This window comes from Podarcis vaucheri (genome assembly GCF_965113315.1).
Source record: "Podarcis vaucheri genome assembly, chromosome: 10".
NCBI lineage: Eukaryota > Metazoa > Chordata > Lepidosauria > Squamata > Lacertidae > Podarcis > Podarcis vaucheri.
In genome coordinates this window covers 21001827-21028162 of record NC_138748.1, presented here as the reverse complement: position 1 = coordinate 21028162, position 26336 = coordinate 21001827, and the positions used below count along the sequence as shown (strand labels likewise).

The 26336-nt window shown below is 41.8% G+C and overlaps 1 long non-coding RNA gene across 1 annotated transcript in view; it reads right to left on the bottom strand.

Moving 5' to 3' along the window:
* LOC309541776 overlaps positions 1-26336 on the bottom strand; it is a 126613-nt gene that overhangs the window by 26372 nt on the left and 73905 nt on the right. Inside the window, exon 3 of the long non-coding RNA XR_014223919.1 lies at positions 4413-4529. This is a non-coding gene — a long non-coding RNA (uncharacterized lncRNA). The remainder of the gene's footprint in view (positions 1-4412; positions 4530-26336) is intronic.

Here is a 26336-nt window from a genome sequence, read left to right as displayed (position 1 = left end):
TTAAGGCTCGGCTGTGTAAATAGATATTCATTTGATTGTGTCCTCCAATGTACTACCTCCAGGGCTCCCCCCCTCCCCACTTACGGTCTCATTGCCTCCTTTGATGTACGGGTAGAAATATTTATATATTTGGGTTGGTGTGTTTCATATGGATTTAGGAGATGAAATGAGGATACTTGATGGCAGAAAGCGAAGAACTGCACTAAGGGCAAAATGCAATCTCCTTTATGATATATGTGCATACCAGGCTCTCCCATGACCACAGTGGCCCTAGATTACGTGGGGCTGAGTTTTGTGCCTTATGCATTCAGACGGAATATGTAGCAACCATAGACTGAGATGCCATTTTCAGAGCAAAAAGATGCCTCTTCAGAATCACCACTTAGCTGATTTAATACATGGCCACCTACTTTTCATATATGTTCACAGCAAGGTGCTGTAGCATGGCCAATCGTGAAGGAGGATGGGAGCTGGGATCCAGCAACATCGGGAAGGCACTCCATTACATAACCCTACACTAGAGTTTGCCTCAGTTAACACATGTAGCCTGTCTCCAAGCATTTGGGCAATGTGTGTTGTCCCTTCAGGGCCAGCCCCAATGTACCCAGCCTATAACTAGGGATTTATTTACATGAACATGGGGCAGAGCAATCTTAACAGGTGGGAAGAGGCTGTGGCAGAGGAACTGCCATAGGTAAGGCCTGCCAGGCTTGGGCCCAGCTAGAGATGCAGGTGGCGCTGTGGGTTAAACCACAGAGCCTAGGGCTTGCCAATCAGAAGATTGGCAGTTCGAATACCCGCATTGGGGTGAGCTCCCATTGCTCAATCCCTGCTCCTGCCAACCTAGCAGTTCGGAAGCATGAAGTGCAAGTAGATAAATACCGTAGGTACCGCTCCGGCGGGAAGGTAAACGGTGTTTCCGTGCACTGCTCTGGTTCGCCAGAAGCAGCTTAGTCATGCTGGCCACATGACCCGGAAGTTGTACACCGGTTCCCTCGGCCAATAAAGCGAGATGAGCGCCGCAACCCCAGAATCGGCCACGACCAGACCTAATGGTCAGGGGTCCCTTTACCTTTAGGCTGTAAGGAGAGCTGGTGACATTTTTTGGTGCTCTTGTGGGCTTTTCCCTTCTACAATTTCTCTCCCATTGGTTGCTATGGGAGGGAGGTTCACTACACCAGCCTCAGAGCCACACAGATTCCCTCCCATTTATAAGGAGCATGCCAGGAGAACAAGGGGGCTCTGGATCCTGCAGATCCAAGTCATATCTTGATCTGCCTTGGCACACTAATTCCCTCTTCCCTTACACTGTCACAGCACTAACAGTGGAAGAGGAATGGCCACACAGCTTTCCACAGCCCCAAAGAGGAGACCTCCAATGGTGGACTGTAAGAATAAGATTGTGTCCTGAAATAGAATCTCAAGAGGGTTCATGAATGAGCTCCTGGACAGTTGGAAGGACTTGGGCCAGATTTTGTTAAACTTGGTATAAGCAAGCAGTTAAACAATGGGAAAGTTGTTGCTTAAAGTAAGAAATTAAGTAGATAGATACATGGTACAGCTGCACAATGTTGATTTGGGAAAAATCCCTCAGTTAATGTAAGATATCCCTGGTGGTCCTATAAAAAAACCCCAATTACTACACTTTCTTAATATATTTGTAACATTTACATTTATTTTTAACACTGTTTGAAAAACCCACAATTCTTTGATTAAAACAAACAACTTCAAAAGGATGTTTGTTTATCAAGCCCCTGGGGACAGGCTTATTTGGGGAAGGCTGACAAATTTTATGTGTACTCAAGATCAAAAAATAATGTTCAGCTATTTGGTGATATTTATATTTAAGTTGCATGCTCTGTGTAGAAATCATGACAATGCTTTTGTTACAGAAGATAATCCGTTAAAAAAATTAAATTATTTCCATGCATACATACTAAAGCGGTCAACAATTTTGGGGTGGAAAAGATTAATTTGAAAATGCCCATTTTTCATGTTAAATCTCTTTGTTAATACTTTTGACCAACTTTCCTTCAAAGTACCAATTACTGTAAACCTGGTGTTAAAGGCTTAAGTGGCTACTAATATCATACAGAATAATTTGAGTAGCTCATCAGAATGGAAATGATTTTTATCTTAACATACAGCTATTCATCAGTCATCCTCACTATAATGCAGGCTCCATAGTTATTGCTAGTTGTAAAATGAGAGTTTTGCCTAGATGACTGCAGCTATTCATTTCAAGACCCCATGCATTTACTTCCAGTGGGATCAGATTGTATAGAATTTTTTTTGACCTGTCCTCCTATTATGAATCCACGTCTTTGTGGGACATGCACTCTGCCCAGGATTACAGTGGAGAAAAAAAGTACAAATAAATAATATATATTAAATTTTGTTTTCAATTCCATACTGTTATGGACACCCCAAATCTCCATGCAATGAGAAGCTTCCTGGGTGAAGCCTTAGGTTTCCTCTGGCGTATTGGCATTTCATAATATTTATGCTTATTTCCAAATATACAGATTGAGAATAAAGCAGGTAAAGCATTAAACAGTCTGGTAATGTCCCAAAGTTCACAGCTCCCACATCAGATCTGGGAATGGGGCAGACAGCACCCTAAGATGTTTCCAGAGACATCCCAGCTCTCTAACCTGCCCTTTCTTCACACATGTGGTTTGATTGTATCATCCCCAGCCAAAGCAGGGAGGAGGAGGGTGAAGAAAGCCAGTCCCCCTTCTCTACAATGACTCTCCTTTGTCAGCAAAGCCTCTGCCCATTTCCTTAGCTGTTGTTAAGAGCTGCTATTGAGAGCCACCATCTGGTCTCCTCAACAAAGGGAGAGTTCCAGCAACTTTGCCAGGACTGTTAAAAAAAAACTCCAGGCAATCTGCACTGATGGAAGAAGGTCCATTCACAAAAACCAAATAACTGCTGATTTGAAAGAGACTCAACCCCAAATGACAGGGCCGGCTCAATCCCTTTTGGCATCTGAGGTGCAGCACAAAATGGTATTTCTGCTGGCCAGGGAAGAACGGGTGAGTGAAGACATACATTGGAAACAAGGGTGGGAAGAGACCAGTAGTGCCTCTTATTCCCCACGAGGCTGCATGGGCATGGGCTGCTGAGGAGGTGGTAGATCCAGCCTTCAAGCAGTGCGCCTTGGGTCAGCATGTGATGCTGTGGTATCATTAGCTGGGTTGCCTGGATGGAGAGATTGGTGTGGGTGTGAACAAGCTCTGCCTTTTGTCTGGCCAGAATGGAGTCTACCATACAAATCTAATCACTTCTGCTTCTGGCTCCTGGTAGGTTGCTTACAAGCGAATGCAGCCCTCAGCTGGCCCTGATATAGTGAGTCCAAACAGACTTATTCTCAGCTAAATGTGAATAGGATTGCAGACATAGGCACAACAATGACAACGGACACTTAAATCAGTATGGGGCTGTGTTCTGCATTTGGTACTCCAGTGCATTCATTCAAGTACTTGACACATACACACTGCCTCTAGTGTGAGTATGTGTAAGCCTTGCTTGATAGCTACTTCCCTGAGCTTGGCAATCCTAGAAATTGCCACTTTCTTGTGCTATGTTGCAGTTTCCCTGGGCAAGCAACTAAATGGCAAATGCACACGCCTTTCCATTAGTCACCCACTTGCCGCATGTTATAGTAATGTTCTCTGCTTCTATGACAGGTGAAAACCAGTAGGGTTTGCTTTGCAGATCATACTGCTTCATTCTTGTTTTTTGTTAATTTTCCCTGCCAGAGAAAGGAATATGTCTGCACTTGGGGACTTCTCAGTATCTTTCCATGTGCACTGGATTTTCTCTCCAATCCCCTTAAGTGCAAGGAGAAGGAAGTAAAGTCATGGGTTATTGCCCTTCTTGGTGAGGCTGGGATATACAGGTAAGGGAACGTTTGCCCTCCAAACCAAAATTTGGATTACCATCCTTTGAAAAGCAAATGAGCAATTATAATGCTGAAGTTTCCATTCCAAATAGGATGGCTGCATTAAATTCCAGGTGGCTGTGGTTAGGTTTACTTTATACCATTTCCGATAAAGATTTAGACATGACTCAGAGTGGCAAATTGTAGCATGCCCATGTAAATCACACTCATATTTGTGGTTTACCCTACCCTTTCATAACTTACTGAATGTTTATTTTGTTTCCATTGCTGGTAGTGATGAGATTACTTAGATCTACTGCAGGTATGAATGTCAATGGAGAAAAGATATGACTGAAAGCCATTATTAATAAGACTATCTGGTAAATAGATTTAAACCTGCATGGCAGATATATAAATAGCATTAAAATGTATTCTTGGCAATCACAGAGTTCCTGGCTTTTTATTAGGTATAGTGGAAAAAAGCTCCATGTGTGTTTATTAGAGCTATAGACTAAAATACACCTACGGTCTTTTTCGCTGAATTCCAGAGTCAAATGCTGCAATTCTTCACCTAGTTATTCATGCATAAGTTTTGTTGAAAGTCAATGGACTTGCCGAAGCAGAATTAATAGGAGGATCACACCTTAAAAGAAACACAAAATGAAAAGAATTAGATAATTATAGGTGTGGAAAGACCCATAAGGCAATTTCATCCAACCCTCTGACCCTAGAGAGAATCCTCTACCTGTTAGCTCCACCCTGCTAGATTAACCCATGCAAGCTAGACCAGGGATTCTCAAACCGTCTATCCCCATGGCCCACTTGAGACAGCTGAAAATGACTGAAGCCCACCAGACACAAAATGGTGGTGCAGAGGCCAGGGCCAGATTTAGGTTTGATGAGGCCCTAAGCTACTGAAGGTAATGGGGCCCTTTATATGTCCAGTTGTCCTTTGTCAATGTAGGCACCCTATATATAGAAATGAGCAAACCAGTGATACTTTAGGGAGCAGGCAAGCAGGCAGGGCCCATTACTTACATCATAGCAGCCTACACAACACAAAACACTGTTGCTGTATGTAGGTTTTATTTTATTTGATTTTTATCTTATATTTTGGAAATGTACATCCAGATTTTTTTCCCTTCAATTTTTTGGGGGACCCCCAAGAGAGTGGGGCCCTAAGCTATAGCTTGTTTAGCTTATACGTAAATCTGGCACTGGCAGAGGCTGAGCCAGACACAAAATGATGGCAGAGGGAGGCAGAGTTTGGCAGTTACTGATATCATTTTCTACTCCTATCTAATCCATCTTTAGAAATTGCTAAATTCTTTGCCACAGAGTTTTCCTTGCGGCAAAAACGGTTACAGTGATAGGGCTGGGCAATATATTGATATACATCGAAAGCAGTTTCAAGTCCATATCATGATATTGGTTTCATAATTTTTGAACTGGTAATATATTATGAATCATGATGTGTGTGTGTGTGTGTGTGCGCGCGCGTGTGCGCGTGCGTACACACAAAAATCACAATGAGGGGAAAACCGTGAAGCCAGCCAATGCCTCTACATAGTTCCATCCTTATTTCAGACATTGTGATATATTGGTAATGTTTAGCTAGTGATATATTGCTGTGTTGAAAACCAGGTATCGCCCATCCCTAGACTGTGAGAAATGGTTTGCCTGGCACAGTTGGGCAAAACCCCCCCAATCATTCATATTCTAGAAGGGCTTATTCCCTGAATTCAGAAAATTCAGAATTCAGACACACATCTCAAGAAAGCATGGAGCATTGTTGTAACCCAACCTGGTGAAGGGTGGTGTAAGAAATCAATAATAATAATAATAATAATAATAATAATAATAATAATAATGCACAACAACTGGCTGCTGCCAGAGCCAGGATGCTGGACTTGATGTATGAACAGCTAAATAAGGAACTTACTAAATACATTTTTTAAAGCCATAAACTGCTGATTTACAAGATGTGATAGATATCCTTGAGTGACATTAGATCAAGTGCCAAATATTGTACCTCATCTTGGCACTGGTATGTGGATGTCCATCATGTAAAATTCAACCTGGCAGTAGATTTTAGTTTATGTATATTCAAATGCTATAATAAACTGCAAAAGCACTTCACCCATTGGAACTGGGTCTCCCTTTAGTGATCTGTTTCCTGCAGAAAAGATTCTGCAGGGTGTGTAAGGTCTACGGCAATGACCCTGGTGAGTTTATATGATGCTTATTTCTCTCCTTCATTATGCTGATGATTGAGACTGAACTCTTTTAAAGACCACTGGGACATGGGGAGAGGAGGGTTCATTAAGATGCACAATATGCATTCACCAAGAAAGCATACAAGAAAATTGAAAGGAAAATGCAAGTTTGTCAGGTTGGTGTTTTAACTGGTGGAGATGCTGCTGGCTGAGAATGTTGACCAAGACACTGCTGGTTGACGATGGCTATCAAGCTGTGTGCCTTCTGTCCTCAAAGGGTATAACATTCTTTTAGGTTGTGCCTACAGCACAGAAGTCCATTATTGCAGCAGTCCAGGGGGTGATATTGCCAGGAGATATTTTCAGGCAGTACATTTTTTGAGGACAGCTCTGTGGTGATAACATTATATGATTTCTTGATACTATGAGAACGAGAGAAGGAAAACAACAACTACAGAACACAATATTCTTTGTAAGTGTACAAAATATTTGCCCGATGTGTGGATGAGAGGTGATATACTAGACATTTAAAAAAAACCCAAAAACTTTTGATGAAATCCCTTGCCAAAAGTTCAAAGCTTCAGAAGCAGGGAAGATGACAATATTAGTCAAAATGTGCAAGGGGATAAATTAACTGTTTTGAGAATTGAGACGGGGTAAGTAGGTAAAATTCCGTGTAATGAAACCTGTGCTGTTTAATTTAGAAATGATTTCGGGTGCTTCCAGATGACCTGTTTATTGATTTGTTTGCAAAGATATTCAATAATGTTGGCTATTGAATGAGCACATCCTCAGATGTTTGTGGGGTGGTTAGAGGATGTTGCGCCAAAACAAATGTTAGCTCACACATTTCTCCAACACTTTCCTTGTAATAATAATAATAATAATAATAATAATAATAATAATAATAATAATAATTTTATTTATATCCTGCCCTCCCCAGCCAATGTCTGGCTCAGAGCAGCTAACAACAATAAAAATAGCACAGTTTACATAAAATCACAATCAATTAATTAAAATACATTCTAAAATCAATTCCGAATCAAATTAATGGCAACCATCGGGCTAGAGTTCTATGAGGATTACAGAAATGCCTGGTGGAACAGCTCTGTCTTGCAGGACCTGCAGAAAAATCTCAAGTCTAGTAGTGTGAAAACTCTGATCTTTTTAGGGAAGGGGGTTTGTTGCACGTGAGTTCCCAATCAACTACAATTGTGCAACCTGAATTTGCCGATATGTGATTGTATGCTGCCCCCAAATAGTGACATTCTGGAAGTACCATGGTGTCATGGCAAACAGTTTCGGCTGCCTCATCTAAAAAATGGATAACATAGAGCTGGAGACTGTGCAGACAAACTATGCTTTTAAAAACAAGGACTGCATAATTGTATAGCATTGTGTAGCTCTTAATAGGCACCTAATTCCACCCACCCATCCCAATAAATACAACTTCTGACTCTTCTCGGCAGTGTCCCTCTAGGCCAGGGGTCTGCAACCTTTAAGACAAAAAGAGCCACTTGGACCTGTTTCCGAAGAAAAAAAAAACTGGGAGCCGCAAAACTCGTCATTATAAAAATAACTTTTTTGTCACTTTTTATTATTTCTTTGTTTGACCCCTCAGAATTACTCCTCCTCATAGAAATAAATGTTAAATTAACAAGTTACCTTTTTGTGTGTGTTCTTCACTCCCCTTCAAAACAGTGACCAGCGTACATGCCCCCTTTCAATGCAGTGACCAGTGAACATGCCCCTTACAATGTAGTGGGCAGGTGGGCGGGAAGGTGACGTCGGGATGGTGCGTGACTAACGCATGCACTGCTCCCATGCGACGTCACAGCCAGTACAGCGCCCGCCACAGTGGGAAGTGTCGGGGCGCACAATGCGCCTCCTCCCCTCGGTAGTATCCGCCCCAGAGCCGCGGCAAAGGTGTAAAAGAGCCACATGCGGCTCCGGAGCCGCGGGTTGCAGACCCCTGCTCTAGGGGATAATCACTCTGGGTCTGTTCAAGGTAGGGGGAAGAACCATCCATACTTAACCTATGCTAATTCATTACTACAAGATGTGATAATGGCCACTAACTCAGTTTTAGATACCTTTTTAAAAGGTACTAGATAGATTTGTGAAAGATAGTTCTCAGGCCCACTGCAACAAAGTTACATAGTGCTATTTTTTTAAAAGAACACGTATCATTCAGAAAAAAAATCTGGGAGGTGATCACAAATATGTCTTTTCCCAGTAGCCTTTGAGATTATCTGATCTTGATGTCACCTCTTCAGAATTTGTTGATGGCATGGAATCTCTCAAAACAAATGAACCAATCAAAGTAAGGTATTTTGTGAGCAATGGGGGTGGGGATACCATGCTACCAGGAGGAAGGCTTTGATGAGCATCTTAGCTTGTCATACTTATAGCCATTTTAGTATATATGGAATATATATTTGTATGGGCTGAGAGTGCCTTGAGTAATGTCTGAAGTGCCCATCACCACCATTAAGCTGTCTCCTGATTAATGGTCAGCCTGCAGCAAAATAAATACCGAAGTGTCAAAACAAGCAGAAAAGAAAGAAAGAAAAAAGTCCCAGCAATCTGTCCTGGGTGATATATGGACAGCAGCATGCATGCCCTGCTTATATGAATGAACATGCCTCCTTACTGAGTTTGATCTCCCCAAATATTTCTAAATCTTCTGCCCAAATGATGGTTAGTTAAAGCCGAACAGATTTTTATGTAGTCTCAAACTGCAGAGCCTATTGAAAACTCATTATCTTCAAATAGGATTACACTCTCTTAATATGAGAGCATGCACATTAGAATATCTCATAAAAATCAAAAGTTCCAATTTGCTCACCATATGTAAATCCAATTCAAAATATTTCCATAACATACATCCTGCTAGATATTGCACTATTTGTATGTCACTCTAGAATGGATTAATGCCATGACAGTCTAGCCTGAGTTTTCCTGCATTTGGTGTTTTTAAACAGTTTATATTTGTTATCATATCAAAGACAGGCTTGCAGTTTTCAAAAGGAAGAAGAGAACACAGCGCCCAAGGCTCTTCCAGCATTACATTTCTTATTCCATTTTATCTTTCTTGGTTTTGACTAATGTCAGTAACAGCTACTGGTAATAAACTGCTTGTTACAGCTTGCTCTTGCCTTCAAGCAGTGGCTTTGATACATTGTCAGCCAATTGGAAGCATTTCCTGATTACATTTCCAAATTGCTTGTTTATTGATCGAAAGTTAATAAAGCAAAAGACAACTTTATGGGCTTAAATTAAATGAAGGTTTCCTTTGATGTTCAAATTATCCAATCAACCAATGTGCAGTGAAATGTAAGCATTTGAAAGTTGTATCTGGAAAGGAAGAAATGTGCTAGATAAAGGGATTCTAGCAAAGGCATTGTATTGAAGGGCTAATGAAAAATAGTCTTCAGTTACTAGATAGATATTTCACTCATTTTCAGTCTAGGAGGGAACTGTGGATTTTTTTAAAAGCAGAAAAAATGCAAAAATGCAAAATGCACATGTAATTTGACTAATTATGATTCCTGCATCTTTGATTAGCAGTCATAAATAAAAATGTTCTCAAACAAAACCCTGCCAGACTAATGTGCTAATGACCATTTAGTTAATCCAGTTAAGTAAGCCAGGTGATGAGAGGAACACACCAAAGAGAGGTGCCTCCTCACACTGCCTCACAGGAGCCTGGGACTTGTCTGACCATTCCTAACAGCAAGTGCTGGTGGACTGGCTGGCTGGGCTCCCTCGCCTGCTTGCTTGCTTACGCAGAGGCTGTCTCAGCTCCTGGCAACCAACACCCCCTGGCCACCCCCAGAGGCACCATTCATCCACGGAGCTTGTGGCCAGGGCTGCAACGAACAGGTATGCAAGCCTTTGGGAGGCAGAGATGCAAGAGGGCATCAGAAGAGGGAGGGAAGGAAAGATGAACAGAGGCCAGTGCTGCCCGTGGCACCCCTGACCATCATTCAAGGCACCCCAGGGTGCCACGGCACACTGGTTGAAAACCACTGCTTTAAGTGGTTATAAGCATGCTAGGTTGCAGCTTTGCAGCGGTCATTTATATGAACATTTAGGCTGTGATCCTGAGCACACATAAGTGGGAGTAAGTCCCATTGAACTCAATTGGATTTACTTCTGAGCAAGCAGGGGCATACTGTTAGTGAATTCATTATTTTTTTTTAAAAAAAAGTTGGAATTCAGCTGAATTTGTGTGAGAGCCATCAGTTGTTAGAACCCAAGTGAGATGAACAAAATAGAAGTGGTCAATGCAGCAAATAGCAAGGTATGTATTGTGAAAACTCTGCCCAGCGAAGTGTAACTTTACCTACCAACTGCTGTGGGTAAAACTGTGTGTCCTGGGTTCAAAACTACTGGCTGGATTCAAGTAATTGGTCCTTCCAGCGGAAGCCCATGCAAGAGGGGAAAGCAGAAATGCTTGTGCTTACAGAGAGATCTCCTTACATCTGGAGTTAGGGCTTGGCAGAGTGCCCAAGGCTGGGTCCAGGAGACTGGCCCGATAATTATGGGATGCATGAAGGGGACCAGGGTTATGCATGCCTTCATGTATAGCATGGTCTATTTTCTATCTTGACATTGTGATGTCAACTGTGTGGCTGAAAAGTAAGCCTCAGCTATACATGATTTAATGTCACCTGTACATTAAAAAGACTGAACATGGCTTGAATTGCATTTCTAGAATCACACTTCTTCAAAGACCTTATTTTCAGTATCAGTTAAATGTTTTGCAACAGTATACTGTATATACACATTATATACATTTAGGGCACAAGCTGCAGTGGGTTATGTTTTACTGAAAGCTGGACAAATAAGATTGACAGGTTTGATGTGGCACCTATTCTATAGCTCAGTCTAAAAGCAAAATATTAGCAGCTTAATGCTGTGATTTAAATGCATATGACGAGGGTAATCTTAGAACATACACTTTCTCGGAAAGTGTATAATTATGCCAAAGCTGAATACATTATGTGTTTTCTCGGCTTTATCCTCCACAGGAGCGCACAGTTCAGACAAAAGGGGCAAGACTGACCAGAGAATAAAAGTATACAGCTTCAGGTAATTTTTCTAAATTCACTACTAATGGAACATTTAGAATATATGCCAAAATCATAAGAGCAAAATCTGCTGGATGGCAGGCTAGCAAAAGTACGGTCTTGCTATGCTCCTGTTGCTTTCATGGATTTAGCAAAGAAAATGCTTTGTATGTTACTTTCATGCCTTCCTTGCAAGCCATGTTATGTACCTGTGTCTGTTTGGGTGTGTGCATATAGAATAGTAGAATTGTAGAGTTGAAAGTGACTCCAAGGGTCTTTTAATCCAACCCCCTACAAGGCATGAATCTCAACTAAAACATCCATGATAGATAGCCACCCAACCTCTGCTTAAAAACCTCCAAGGAAAAAGCCTCCCACATCTGTTCCACTGTTGAACAGCTCTTACTGTCAGAAAGTTCTTCCTGATGTTTGCTCAGAATCTCCTTTCTTGTAACATGAATCAATTGGTTTGGGCCCTACCCTCCAGAGCAGGAAAAAACAAGCTTGCTCCATCTTCCATGTGACAGTACTTTAGATATTTGAATATGGCTATGATATCTCCCACCAGTTTCCTCTTTTCTAGGCTATAAATGCCCAACTCCCTCAACCATTCTTCATAAAGCTTGGTTACCGGACCCTTGATCATGTTAGGGGTCAAATGATAATGCCATACTAACGGGAACTAGAAACACTGCAGCTTTGTCTCTTTCAACAGTGTAACACCCATTGCTAAATAACCCCTCTGCATATGGGACTGGAGAAAGGTTAATAGGAATTGGCATGTGTACACAGTCAGTCACCATTCACTTCTAAGACTGTAGCAGGGCTTTCCCCAGCTCTCCGTAGTTAGTGGTAACAATTCTACAAGAGTTTGTCCATCTGTCTACGTTTTCAGGAATTTATTTGTATGAAATGGCCCTTACCACTTGTCCCAGTGATTTAGCAGCTAAAGATACAAATAAGAAAACCATGCTACGGGCCCAGGTACAGTGACTTCAAGGCCACTCAAGTCCAGGAAGCAGTAAAAATGACATAACATCATGGGATTGAAATGACCACTACTTTTTCAATTACCGATAGGCATTGGGTATGTATCCTGAATCAACCAACCTAATTGCTGGTTGATTACTTCATCAGAGTTGATCCTGGGTTAAGGATCCCCCCCAGGATGCACAACAAATACAGCGATCCCTCTAGGATGCCATTTGGGGAGTTCTATGGCCTATTAGCCCCCAGCTGAGCATTCAGAGACCTTCCCCCTGTACCCCTTTTACCGGGGTACCCTGATAACTGGATCATGAAGGGGGTTAGGGATCCTTCTGATCCCCCTTGTTTTGACTAAGGATCCGGCCCAATGCTGAATTCCACCAGCAAGTTTTGACAGTAGCTATGAGGCAGGCAAAACCCACAGACAGGCCCAATTGGTCTGTAGGCAATTTCTCCCTGGCCCTGAATATAGTGACCAATCAATTCTATGCACAGGGACAAAACACACAGGGTGGGTGTTTTGCTGACTGTGGTGCTGACTTCAAGTGCAGTCAGTTAAATGAGTTGGAGGTAGATGCCTGCCCCATGTCTTGCCTTCTTTTATTGACCATGATTGGCCCATTTAATTCAAATTGCTGCAGAGTGCCAACAATCCCTGCCACCAGCTGAGGTTGATGACTCCGTCAGCCAGTCGCACAGGAAAGGATTTTGGCTCTCCATAGCTGTGCCAGGCTGCAACAGCTGCCGCCAAAATGATATGTGGTATTTAGAAGAAATCTTTGTGCTGGAATTTACACAGGAATAGGGAGACAGAAGAAATTTGATTTCGCTTGCATTTTAATGAGGAATGAGGACTGTCCCCTAGTCACACTTCAAAATTTGCACTTCTGTGAATTTTGTGATGTAGCTATACATCTAAACAATGTATACAAAAAAATAATAACCTGTTGTTCCCAGTTCTTAGACATGAAAGCAACTCTTGAAATAGTTCTGTTGAATCAGGCTCAGTCTGATCAAAGTTTCAACTTAAACTGCTTGTCCTTTTGATGTAAGTTCATGCAATGTCCACATATACCCTGAAGTAAAACATAGCTAACAAGTCAAGCCTAGACGGCTTAAACCAGGGAGGGTGGTAATCCTTTGAATGCAATTACAGTATTTGTCACAGAACAAGCTAAGCAGACTTAGCACGGCCTCGGCCCAGTATACCTGAAGGAGCGTCTCCACCCCCATCATTCTGCCGGGACGCTGAGGTCCAGCGTCGAGGGCCTTCTGGCAGTTCCCTCACTGCGAGAAGCAAAGCTACAGGGAACCAGGCAGAGGGCCTTCTCGGTAGTGGCGCCCGCCCTGTGGAACGCCTTCCCATCAGATGTCAAAGCGATAAACAACTACCTGAGATTCAGAAGACATCTTAAGGCAGCTCTGTTCAGGGAAGCTTTTAATGTGTGACATTTTAGTGTATTTTTGGTCTCTGTGGAAGCCGCTCAGAGTGGCTGGGGAAACCCAGCCAGATGGGCGGGGTATAAATAATAAATTATTACTACTACTACTACTACTACTACTACTACTACTATTACTACTACTTACCATTTCCTCTATATACCAGGGTTGGAGAACCTGTGGGCTTCCAGATATTGTTGGACCGCTGCGCCCATCAGCCCCAGCCAGCATGGTCAATAGTCAAGGATGGTGGAAATTGTAGTCCAGCAACATATGGAGGGCACCAGATTGGCTACAGTTTCTGAAAAGTCTTCCTGATGTACTGTATCAGCCTCTCTCCTTTAAATGACTAGGCAGACAAAGGAGGCACTATTGCACTAGTGTCTGAAAGACATCTGATTGTCCATTGTGGGAACAGGATCTTGGCCTACATGAGACTTTTGTTTGATCCAGCAGGGCTCCACTTTTGTTTTTATGTTCTCTAAAGAGCATGAGATTCTTAAGCAAATGGAAATTAAGCACCTTAGCTGAAATGGGACCAATATATACCAAGTAGAAATTTCAGGGAATTTACCATTTTTTTCTAAGTCATATATTTTCACAAACTAAGCTACCAATCTAAGCATTTTGGATACTGCTGATGCTGTTCCCTCCCCCTCCCCAACACATTCTTTTTCAAACAGCAGATTAAAGCATTCAGTCCAGAAGCAATTTTTCATGTCAAAATCTCTGTTAATTGACTTACTGAATATGGGTATGAGGCATGAGCCTTTTTTTTTTTTTTTTACTTAATTGAGCCCTAAGCATCCATTTTTAAAATAAAAAGTAAATATCCCCTGTGACTGTTTAGCTACCAAATAGCATTATTGTTAATAATTTCATAGTGGCAGCTCCGCAATTAAAGAAGACACGCCAGTCTTTCTTCGTGAAACTGTAGGTATGTTTTGCATGCCATTAGCTGTGCTAAATTGCCATGGCCTTGCTGTTACCTTATGCAGCTTTGGAAATAATAATCAGCCATCCTTAACGCAAATTTTCTCTACCTGTTCTCTGCCATCTTCTTGGGTCATTTTAAGTGGGCAAAAGCCCTCATTGGGAACATTAGCTTTGTAATGTTTGGGCTTTCTTTTCTAATTGGTAGTGCTGTGCTGAAGAATTATTCTGTATTTTTTCCAGTCATTCTCCATCAATGAATAAAAAAAGAAAATTATATATTCAATTATCAGGGAGGGAGGGGGAAATGATGGCAAAATCCTTGTGGGTAGGGTATTGGGTCTTCTGTTTACCTTTTGAGGGGTTTTGTAAGTGTCCTCTTTTTCATTCTACAAATCATCTCTCTAGTGGGCAGGTTTCTGCAGGTTTGCCAGAGCTTCTTGAAAACCATATGATGTCTTCAGAGTGGCTTTCCTAGAAGCACAGGAAGCAAGGAAGGCTGTCTAACATGTTCTTGATAGCTGTTGATGGTCACTCTTTTTTCAATGAACTAAAGTTTGGGGTTTTTTAACTTTAAAAGAAATCAAGGTGAAGCAAACCAAAATCAGTAAGCCAATCTTTGCAATGCATAGCTGAACTATGGAACTCACTCCTACAGTAAGAAGTGATGGCCATCAACTTGGATAGCTTTAAAAGATTATTGGCCAAATTAATGGAGGATAAGGAATGACTACTAACCATGATGACTATGCTCTGCCTCCACAGTTAGCAATGCTTCTGAATGCCAGTTGTTGGAAATCATAGCTGGGGAGAATCGCTGTTGCACTCAGGGCCTACTGAGTCAGCATTCTGAGCACGCTCAGTCTTCATTGGGCTGTTTTTGAAATTCCCCTTTTAGAGTTTTTTCTAAGGCTTTGCTGTGATTCTGCAAACCCTGTGGTATGTGGGGTGACCTAGGCAGAGCAGTGTTGCTCACCAGGCTTCCAAGTGCCATGTATTGCCAATGGTTACCAAAAAGGGAGGGCCAAAGCAGCAGAGAGCTGGCACGGTGTAGGTGTGGTGGCTGGGCCATCAGGTGTGCTCTGCTGCCGAGCCCACACTATGCCCAGCTCCCCTAAGCCTGCTGACACCTCCCTCTTCTATCTATGGATGGAACTATTTTGGTTGCATAAGAATCTGAACTCTCAACTGAACTTCACAAATATTAGTTTATACAATGTCTGGGTTTTTTGCTTTCATTTTTCTCTGTCTTGCCCCAAGCCTTTAGGATAGGATGGAGTGGATCCAGAAAAGAATTGAATTCAACAACTTATCCTTTGAAATAGTAAAATAATAATGTTAATAAGTATGCCAAAGGCCATCTCGTTAAACCATCTAGAATGAAGCCATTTCAGTACAATCTATTTCTTTTCTCAACTCATCCAGTAGGAAATTGGTGGGTTAAAAAAACCAACTTCTTTTTTATATTATTATAAACCAATATTATTATACAGCAATATAAACCTATTGCTATTTACATTTCTCTGGTAAATCAATTCTTTATTGTCATCTTTACTGCTTTTTGTATACCACAGATTAGTATTAAATATGTTCATATCTTAATTATTTACCATTTTAAAAACCTTCTCATTTACATGAAAGTGTTTAAAAATGGCAAATTATGCCTATTTTTCCAGCCAGTAAAGTTAATAATGATGAACAAAATCTTCACTTTTAACTGCAAGTCAAATGTGCATCATAGTTAAGATTGTAGCTATGTTTAATTTTAAAACAAGTGAAATACCAGAGGCAGTTTGAAATTCAGACCATTAATTGGATTCCAATTTTGTTTAATTTTAGTGACAGTAAACTGGTGACAGAAGCTATTGCATGCAACATTAACCTTTCGCCTCTTACATAACAAACTCGCCCAGGGTCTCCACTTGAAGGTATTTCCAATTACAGTATTGTCAATATAACAGGCTAGGCCACACACAATACTGTATTCTCTCTCTGTGTATATATATATCTACATATATAGATAGAAGGGAGTGTTCTGATGGTTGACCCATGCTGGCTGGAAATCTTTCATTGCTTCTTTATCCCATATCTAAAAATTATTCTTACAAAACAATTCTCTAGCAGTGGTGAAGTTGGGTAAATTTAAACTCTGCACTGAATGGTCATGCTGTTGTCTATCTGTCCCCCATGTTTATGAGGTAATATGTATTACATTACTTTCTTTGGTATGAGGTGAGTCTGTTGGCTGCATTCAGGTAGCTTCCACATGAATAACAGCTGTTATGTGTGTAGACTCTTCTGCCCATTGATGAAGCCGTAGAATCACATGCTCAATTAAATCCTAGTGAGTTAGCAATATCTACCTTCTCCAGGTCTTGCTGGCCCTCAACGAATATTGGATGTGAGTTAATTTCAAGTCAGAAAAATAAAAAATGACCTGTGGTCAGGCATTGACACAGGGTTCTGCAACCTCGGAGGACTGACTGGTCACTTCAGTCTCACATTTACAGTAGCTCTGTACAGACTGCCAAAATGGGTAGCATGTGGAGTGGTGATGAAGGAAATCAGGATTGTACCTCCTGGCAGTGTCTCCAACCTTTATGTGTTGACTGTAACTTCTGTATAGAGGTTTGTTCATGTCTATGCCAATTGGCTTAGCCTCCAAGCTATATATAGATATAATGTAGAGTCTACATGCATTATGGGGGTTGGGGTTGCAGACATAGGCCTCTTTGTAGTATTTGTGTTCAGTGAATGGAGGGAGAGCCAAGCGGCCCAATTTCAGCATCCATGCAAGCCTATCTCCCCATTGTGACCATCTGTACAGTTATTGATTACCACATTTGAAGATTTAGGGATAGGGTGTTCCTGGAGCTTAGCCCCAGATTTAGTTCGGCTTTCAATTCATTTTAATTACAGACTGAAACATGTACATTTGCTTTATAACATATTGTTAATCTATCAGAAGCCTCCGTAGTAGGATCAACTATAAATCTAAATGGGTAAATAATGAGTTGAAATATAATAAAATAAATTATGCATTGAACCTTTCCTTTATACCTGGATTTTTGGATAATCGGCTATGAAAATGCAAAGTATGCCTGTTAAATATACACACTTTGCTGCAGAATGTGCAAGTTTTACCATAAAATACCATAAAATGAAAAAGCATTGCCTTCTTCACAGAATGAAGACACAACATAATTAATAACAATAAATTGTAAAGAGAACATTCTGTGTGGTTGCTGTTGTTGTTTTAAGAATGTTATGAGGGGAACTGTACTTAACACACACTGCCCAGGCTTCAATTAGATTTTATGGTTTGGGGATGTCAGATTATTCAGGGTTATTAAAAAGGTTCATACTGATCCTAGCCATTGTTTCCTCTCTCCCACCCCCACCCTCCTCTAGATTTCTTCATGGCGCCTCTGCTTTTCGACTCAAATTGTAGAACACAAGCAACATCATTTGCTGCTGCTCCATATGTTTGTAGTACACGTCTGTTAACCTTAGGCACATAAGCATGCTCCATACTGGCACAAACAGAGAGGTTTGTCAGAGGCTAATTGACAGTATCGTTGCAACAAATCAGCCTTAACAGCAAACACACGTGATTTAAGCTCTGGCATTTCTGCACTTTGATAACAGACATATTCAGGCTCTCGATTATGATGGATGTGCCCAACAGGGATAAATTACCTCTCTCCACAGCATGACTGTGCCTCCGAGACAGATGCTTTGCCTTGTGTACTTTTATCTTTGGCTATACCAGCTAGTATCATAACAGAACAAATATTCATGTCTTCTTGCCATATACAAAGCAAGATGCTTCACCCCTAATCTCTTTTCCCACTGATCAAGGAGCCATTGGACTAAAGCCTAAATTTGTGGGCAGGGGCACAGCTGACTTCATTCATCTTCATGGAAAGTGGCCTTATATTGAGTCAGACCCTTGGCACATCTGACTCAGGATGGCCTAGGGGATGATGCTCACTGGCAGTGGCTCTTTGAGGTTTCAGACTGGAGTCTTTTCTAGTTCTGTCAGGAGATGCCAGGAACCTGACCCAGGAGTACTGTCTGCATGCCCATAGAATCATTGAATTGTAAGCTCTATGGGAAAATATGCTGCTTGTTTTTGTCCATGGAGTTTTCTTGGCAGGGATACTGGAGTGGCTTGTCGGTTCCTGTTCCAGGTGGATCACGCTTAGCCAAAACTTCCACTATGACCTGTCTTGGGTGGCCCTGCACGGCATAGCTCATAGCTTCTCTGAGTTATTCAAGCCCCTTCGCCACAACAAGCCAGTGATCCATGAAGGAGAAAGACCTTGATGTTGGGAAAGATTGAGGGCACAAGAAGAAGGGGACGACAGAGGACGAGATGGTTGGACAGTGTTCTCGAAGCTACTAACATGAGTTTGACCAAACTGCAGAAGGCAGTGGAAGACAGGAGCCATGGGGTCACGAAGAGTCTGGCACGACTAAATGACTAAACAACAACAACAACAACAAAGGGAAAATATGGTGTGTATGTGTGTGTTTTCAAGCTGAAATACTCTCTCAAGGACAAATGAGTGTGATCAGAAGTCATCCCATCTCTGCTGACCCACAACCAAAGTGGGTCAAATGTGGTTTATACAACCCAAAACAGGTAAAATGTGGGTTGATTTATCTTTACAACATTCCATGTAGATCTTCAGTAGTTTCACTTTCACATCTATGTGACAGAAATGACTCTTGCTTCACTTTGGAATGACCCACTATAAATGTGTGCCTTATGTTGTTGATTATGTAAGCCAGGGGTGGAGAACCAGAGGGATTCATCCCTTCATGGGTAACCTTTAGGGGACTGCACACCAGTGGTGAGTAGGGTCAGATGTGAAAGTAGGTGGAACCAAGGGTATCACTCTTATCTAGGTACAGTTGGTTACACTCCAGACATGCGAAAACAAACAAAAAGAACAAAAAGAGGTTTCTACATGCCTATTTTTCTCCACCCAAGCAAGCAAGAAGCATGATGTGAGATCAAGAACACAACACAACCAGGAGGGTGGAGAGGACTAGTGGGAAGTGTGGCCTGGGGAGGAAGTGTCCCAAGGGCCAGATAGAGAGGCTGCAAACGGCACATCTAGCTTTCAGCTCAGAGATTCCTCATGCTTGATCTAAGGTCTCCTCAGTGGTTGTTTAGCTGTCGTAACAAACATGTAGTGATAGAAATCACACATATATAGCATCATGTGTGTTTGACAATATCATGTAGTTACAAACAGAAGTGTGTGTTCTAGTTTAGGCAACTAACCACAAAAACACCAGTAACACACTGAATATATGATCTCACAGATGACCAGGATTAAAACTTGGAGAGAACACATTGACCTTTTCCACCTAATCACTTGACCCAAGATGGCAGCTGTGTCTCCTGCAAATTACAATAGAAAACTTCATATTGTTTTATTACTCAGAGTTGTTGTGAGGTTAAAACAGAAAGGAGGAGAACCTTGAGCTCCTTAGAGAAAAGGTGGGATGTAACTGTAATGACAGATAGATATAGATGCATTACTAGGCTGCTTTTGTAATATATGAGCTCCCATTTCATATTTGAGTATATTGACACAATCAGTGTTTGTTTTTTTAAGTCCTGGACTATATGAAATGGGAGCCAACCCAGCAGTGGAATATTCTGCAATCTTTGTGCCAAGATTAACCAGGCATAATGAAAGTTTTCATTTCTTTTGTTTTCAATGACATGTCCAGAGAAGCTGATTAGTGCAGGAATGTTATCCCTGGACATCACTCTACTTGCTGCACCACCATGGAGAATAACATGATCCTGTATAATTTGACATTGTTGAGCAAAGTTCCACACACACTCCAGCTGGGAACATGTGTTCAGTTGTTTATTAGCAACAGGTGCTTCGTGCTCCTGTTTTTCCAGGCTGTTTGCTCAAAGATGATTTCACTTATTGGCTAGCAACCTGATTCCACTTAATGGAGCTTTAATTTTAAATGCTTTTTTGGGTCTAGCAGTCATATAATGTGCATCAGTCTTTAGTTCAAGCCTTCAGTGTGGTTCATGTCACATTCTTCTATCAGAAGCTAGGGCAGGGAAAGAGTTAAAAGAAAGACGACCACAAATAGGATGCATTGTCATGGCCTACAGAGTTAGAGTGATCCAAACCCCTGATCTGCCACAATGGGCAGGGTCTCCCTCTGCCCAACCAAGCTCTGCTGGCCTCCATCAGTGAGATATGTTCCAATGTGTCCACTCAAAGGGCAGGTGAGCAGAAGCTACGGATAGTGTTAGCTAGTGTAACACCCCCCCCCAAAAAACTGGGCATTTCCTGGGTGGGAAGAGGGTGTATTTGGGCTACTATAGAATTGGCTCAGGATTTATCATAAATATTTGGGACTTCTATTTATTTATTTAAATTTATTTACCACCCTATATCCAGAGCTCTCAGGGTGGTTCACAGAACTTACTACTACTAGTAGTAGCAATAATAATAATTTTAAAGGATGTGCAAATAGTGGTGCTGAACAAGACTTGTAGTCCAGGTTTCCCATACTTGGGTCTCCAGCTGTTTTTGGATTACAACTCCCTTCATCCCTAGCTAGCAGGACCAGTGGTCAGGGATGATGGTAACTGTAGTCCAAAAACAGCTGGAGACTCAAGTGTGGGAAACCCAAATGTAGTCCAAGGGTCGGTTACCTATGGCCCTCTTGATGTTGCTGGATGGTATTTATCATCATCCATGACCATTTGCCATGCTGGCTGAGACAGGTAGCAACCAGAATTCCAAGAGCAGCAACAGTGAGTAGGCCACATGCATTGGAGAGCTACGTTCCCTTTGACAATAGCTGAGCACCTTCTTGTGTTATTTGGCAGCACAAGTCCTACCACACAAGAGCTCTATGGAACTCTTGCACACCCTTGCATTTGTGGAAGAGCACTGGAGTCTTTTCCTTCTGGCCACATGTTGTGAATCCAACCCAATGTAAAGAACCACCAGCTATTATTTGCCCATAGGATCTGGTGACCAGAAATGGGTTATCACTGTATATGGAGGAAGAGAATCTACTCTGAATAATATCCGCAATATAGCTCTAGATAGATTTTGAACTACTGGCCCATATATGGCAATGTGCTGTGGGTGGGACAGGTCTGATATGCACCTGGTGTCTCCTAGGAACTACTTGCTTCCACATTCCAGCCAGCAGAAGTCACAGCTGCTACACACCTGCATTTGTGTAGGCGGAGCTGCCTTCCTGACTGAAGTAACTAGGAAACATCTAGGGTGCATAAGAGCTCTGGGTCAGGGTGACAAACACTTGGAGCCTATTAATTTTGCTTAGAAGCACATCTACTTGAGAACCATTGAACCAAGTAAACATGTTTAGGATTGTATCAAAATCCTATACATGTCTTCTTAGAAGTAGGTGGATATAGGAGTGCAGTTTTCATTTTCATTTCCTCCCATTTTAATTTGGTAATAATAATAATAATAATAATAAATTTTATTTATATCCCGCCCTCCCCAGCCGAAGCCGGGCTCAGGGCGGCTAACAACAATAAAACAGTACAAAGGTACAACATAAACAACATTCTAAAATCATTCATTATAAAAATTAATTAATTCAAGCCACTAGCAACCATTGGGCCAGAGCTCTGCGAAGATTGCCGAGGGAGGGAGTCAGGCTGTGCCCTGGCCAAAGGCCTGGTGGAACAGCTCTGTCTTGCAGGCCCTGCGGAAGGATGTCAAGTCCCGCAGGGCCCTGGTCTCTTGTGACAGAGTGTTCCACCAGATCGGAGCCACAGCCGAAAAAGCCCTGGCTCTAGTTGAGGCCAGCCTAACTTCTCTGTGGCCTGGGACCTTCAAGATGTTTTTATTTGAAGACCGTAGGTTTCTCTGTGGGGCATACCAGGAGAGGCGGTCCCGTAGGTACGAGGGTCCTAGGCCATATAGGGCTTTAAAGGTTAAAACCAGCACCTTAAACCTGATCCTGTACTCCACCGGGAGCCAGTGCAGCTGGTATAGCACCGGGTGAATGTGATCTCGCAGCGAAGACCTCGTAAGGAGTCTCGCTGCAGCATTCTGCACCCGCTGGAGTTTCTGGGTCAGTCTCAAGGGCAGCCCCACGTAGAGCGAGTTACAATAATCCAGTCTGGAGGTGACCGTCGCGTGGATCACAGTGGCTAGGTCAGGGCGAGAGAGGTAAGGAGCCAACTGCTTAGCTTGGCGGAGATGGAAAAATGCCGCCTTTGTTATAGCTGCAATCTGCGCCTCCATGGAAAGGGAGGTGTCGAAGATTACACCCAAACTCTTAACGGACGGTGCTGGCACTAATTGCGCCCCCGCAAGAGATGGGAGTTGCCCCCCCAATCCCATATCGCCCCGTCCCAGCCACAGGACCTCTGTCTTCGAAGGATTTAACTTCAACCGGCTCCCACGTAACCATCCAGCCACAGCTTCCAGACATCTGGTCAGTGTGTCTGGGGCCGAGTCAGGATGGCCATCCATCAACAGATAGAGTTGGGTGTCATCGGCATACTGATGACAACCCAGCCCAAAACTCCGAACAAGCTGGGCGAGGGGGCGCATAAAGATGTTGGAGTTATAATAATAATAATAAATACTTTGTGGAAGAGACAGTAGTAGCCGCCACCCCCATTTTCAAAACCCTTCTTATTGGTGGGAGAATGCAACATCACCCAGATTAAGCTCTGGTATATATATAGTTGGGTGGAGAAATACTTGGAAGGCAGAGATGTGAAACAATTATAGCTTTAGTTATTGCCTTGGTCATAGCACATTTTAATGACACCCCCCCACACACACACCAAACTGGAAGAAGCTCAGCAAAATTCTAATTTCATTAATAAATAATTAACTGTGTATTATTTCAATAAATACAAGAATGTTTATACAGTAAAGAGTACAAATGTTTTGTGCATACATGCTGACCTACTTCTCTCAGTCCTCCTTGGCTTTTCCCAAAGAATTGTTTTTAAAAATTAATAACGTCAAAACATTTCTGTTTATAACATCTTATCAATAGCTGTTAAATCTATAAAATAATTCAATCGTCTGCCTTGGGAATGTTTAATCAAGCTTGATATTTGCTTTAAATTAGCACTGTCAAATGTACATTTTGCAAAATCTCCCAAATCATGAAAGATTTATCATTCAAAATATATTTGGATTATTCTCTAGCTAATCATCAAGATAAAAAAAGAACCCCAGCAGTACAGTTAAGTGGAACAATTAACTGGATTTAAAAATGATAATTTTCATATGTTATTCAACAGAGTAGGAAGCAGCTACTTCATTTCAGGGATATATTAGGAACACAATCTAAAGAACATCAGGAGATTATTTCTTTGGGGCCATTCCAGATAATCAGTTCTTAATATGATAAACACATGCTAACTTGTCATTTGTGGGGTAAGATTTAAATATCACCTCTCAAGAAAATGCCCATTTTGCTGCTGGTCAAAGGCCATGTTTCTGTCAGCTATCACTTCCACTGCTATTTTGCGTGCTTTATGGAATGTGGTGATGGGACCTATTGGACAGTGTCTGTGCCATCAATAATGATAAGTAATCTACTTCTGTGTCCCATGCATGCACCCTTATGAATGCTCCCTGGTCAGCTGTTGCCATACACTAGCCGTGTGTTTGTGTGTGTGTTTTTAAGCCAAGCAATGTCCCTTAGGAATGTTTTATATTTGTTGGAAGCTGCCCAGAGTGGCAGGGGCAACCCAGTCAGATGGGCAGGGTATAAGAAATAATTTATGTTGGTGGTGGTGCTGGTTGTGGTAGAAGAGGGGTGAGCAGGCCTCCCCGAGAAGAGTAGGCTCTCCCTTCAGCTCTGCCTCCACTCCTGTATCTTTGTCATTACTTCAAGGAAAAGCACTTTTCATATTTCAATTACAACTCTAACACTGGAAATAAAAAAGCAAGGCTAACAATCCTAAGCATGCTTACTTAGAAGGTAACTCCATCAAATTCAATAGGATGTTAATATGATATATGCCATTCATTTCCTTCAGAAATCTAACGTGCGAGAAAATCTGACCTTCCTAGAAATGCACTTTGTATGCTCCTCTTCCCAAAGCTGTTGTTAAACTTTCTCAGCCTCAAACTACACAGGACATTAATCATGTGCACTTGTTTTCCCTTTTCAACTTTCCCTTTTGAACTCAAGCATTCACCCACATCTCTAATGAGGAACTGGGAGAGGATTGTTCCTTTCTTCTCTGATTTTCTATCTCCATATGTGACACTTCTCAAGCTGCTTTTTTGGAGAGAAATGATATGGCTCTTAAGCTTTGTTGTCAAGTTGGCTGGAAAACCCCCTCTTCCTTCAATCCTTTTTCACCAGCGAGCTGGACTTTCCAGCTCTGGGAAATGTGGCGTAGAGTCCAAAATATATTCTGGGAAAGAGGTGGGTGTAAACAGCTTGCACATGAACATTTAATATTGTTACATTTCTATTGTAAACTGATTCTTGTTGGAGGATTAAATATTGTTCCTATCACACCCAAGGCTTACTAAGAAGAGGAGCAGGAAAAGGGGGAGTCCTACTAAAGAAACAGGCTCATCTTCTCCAGACGTACAGAAAGGAGGTTTATGGCATTCAGATTTTCAGAAGGGGAAAACCAGATCTTCACAATATTACAACATATCTTTTGCACACGTTTCTTATGTGAAACTGATCAAACTCACTACTCCTGCAGTACATTGCTCTCTACTCAGCGTTGTGTTTCCTTGGTGGTAGCTATATGATGGATGGCTGAGCTGTAAAGAGGGATGGGCTATGGCCAGGGTTTATGGCTTCTCGGTCAGTGGCGGCGACACTGAGGTGCATTTGGCAGTGCAGGACAGCAGTTCCAGTTTCGTATCAAGTAACAAAATGGGATGTGCAGCCCCGTCATGATATTTATTTTTGGTGTGCCTGTCTATACTTTGGGTGTGCCTATTTTCACACACCTCATACACTTCTGTCCTTCTTGGTTAAATAAATTCTCTGACTTTTATCCCACATTCTTTCTATGAAAGGTCAACTTTTAAAGGAGGGTCTTTGGGTTCAGAGAAGCGAATTGAACAGTCTGTCATTTTCCTGCAGGTTTTCTCACACGTTGTGGGGAAATGTGAAATGGATAAGTAAGTGGCAGTACTTTTGCAGTACTTTTGCTTCACCACCCAGGTTTCCCCCTCCCCTCCAGGATCAAAGTTGAAGGGAGAAGAAGGGTTATACACATTTCAAACTATGAAGACAAATCTAATTTGCACATTTAACTCAAATGAACAATTTAATGGGTTTGATCCAGACTTGGTCATACTTACAGTAGTCCCATTGAAATAAATGAGATTTAAATCAGTCTGGATTTAAACCTAGGCATGCATCAGTGCACAGTTAGATAAATCAGTTGCAGGTTACATCTGTTGAACATATGGCATTTATTCTACAATTGTTAGTCCCAAATAACTAACTTACAAATGTGGAAAATTTGGAGTCAGAATTGGATTCCATCAGTGATTAATGATAAAAAGGGTAAGAGCCTATGAGGTTTGGAAAACATAATGCATGTGGATGTCCTTTCACTTGACCATCTAGTTTTTAACACATATGACAACACATTTCCAGGCTTATCTCCACACTCAGGGGTGAGGTGGGACTTGAGACATGTGTCTGTTTTTTAATAGCTAGTTTTTTCAGGTTTAGCAAAAAAGAGTGAAAGTCGCACAGATGGTCTCTAGACTGCATGTGACCCATAGAAAGTCATGGCAAACATTGGGG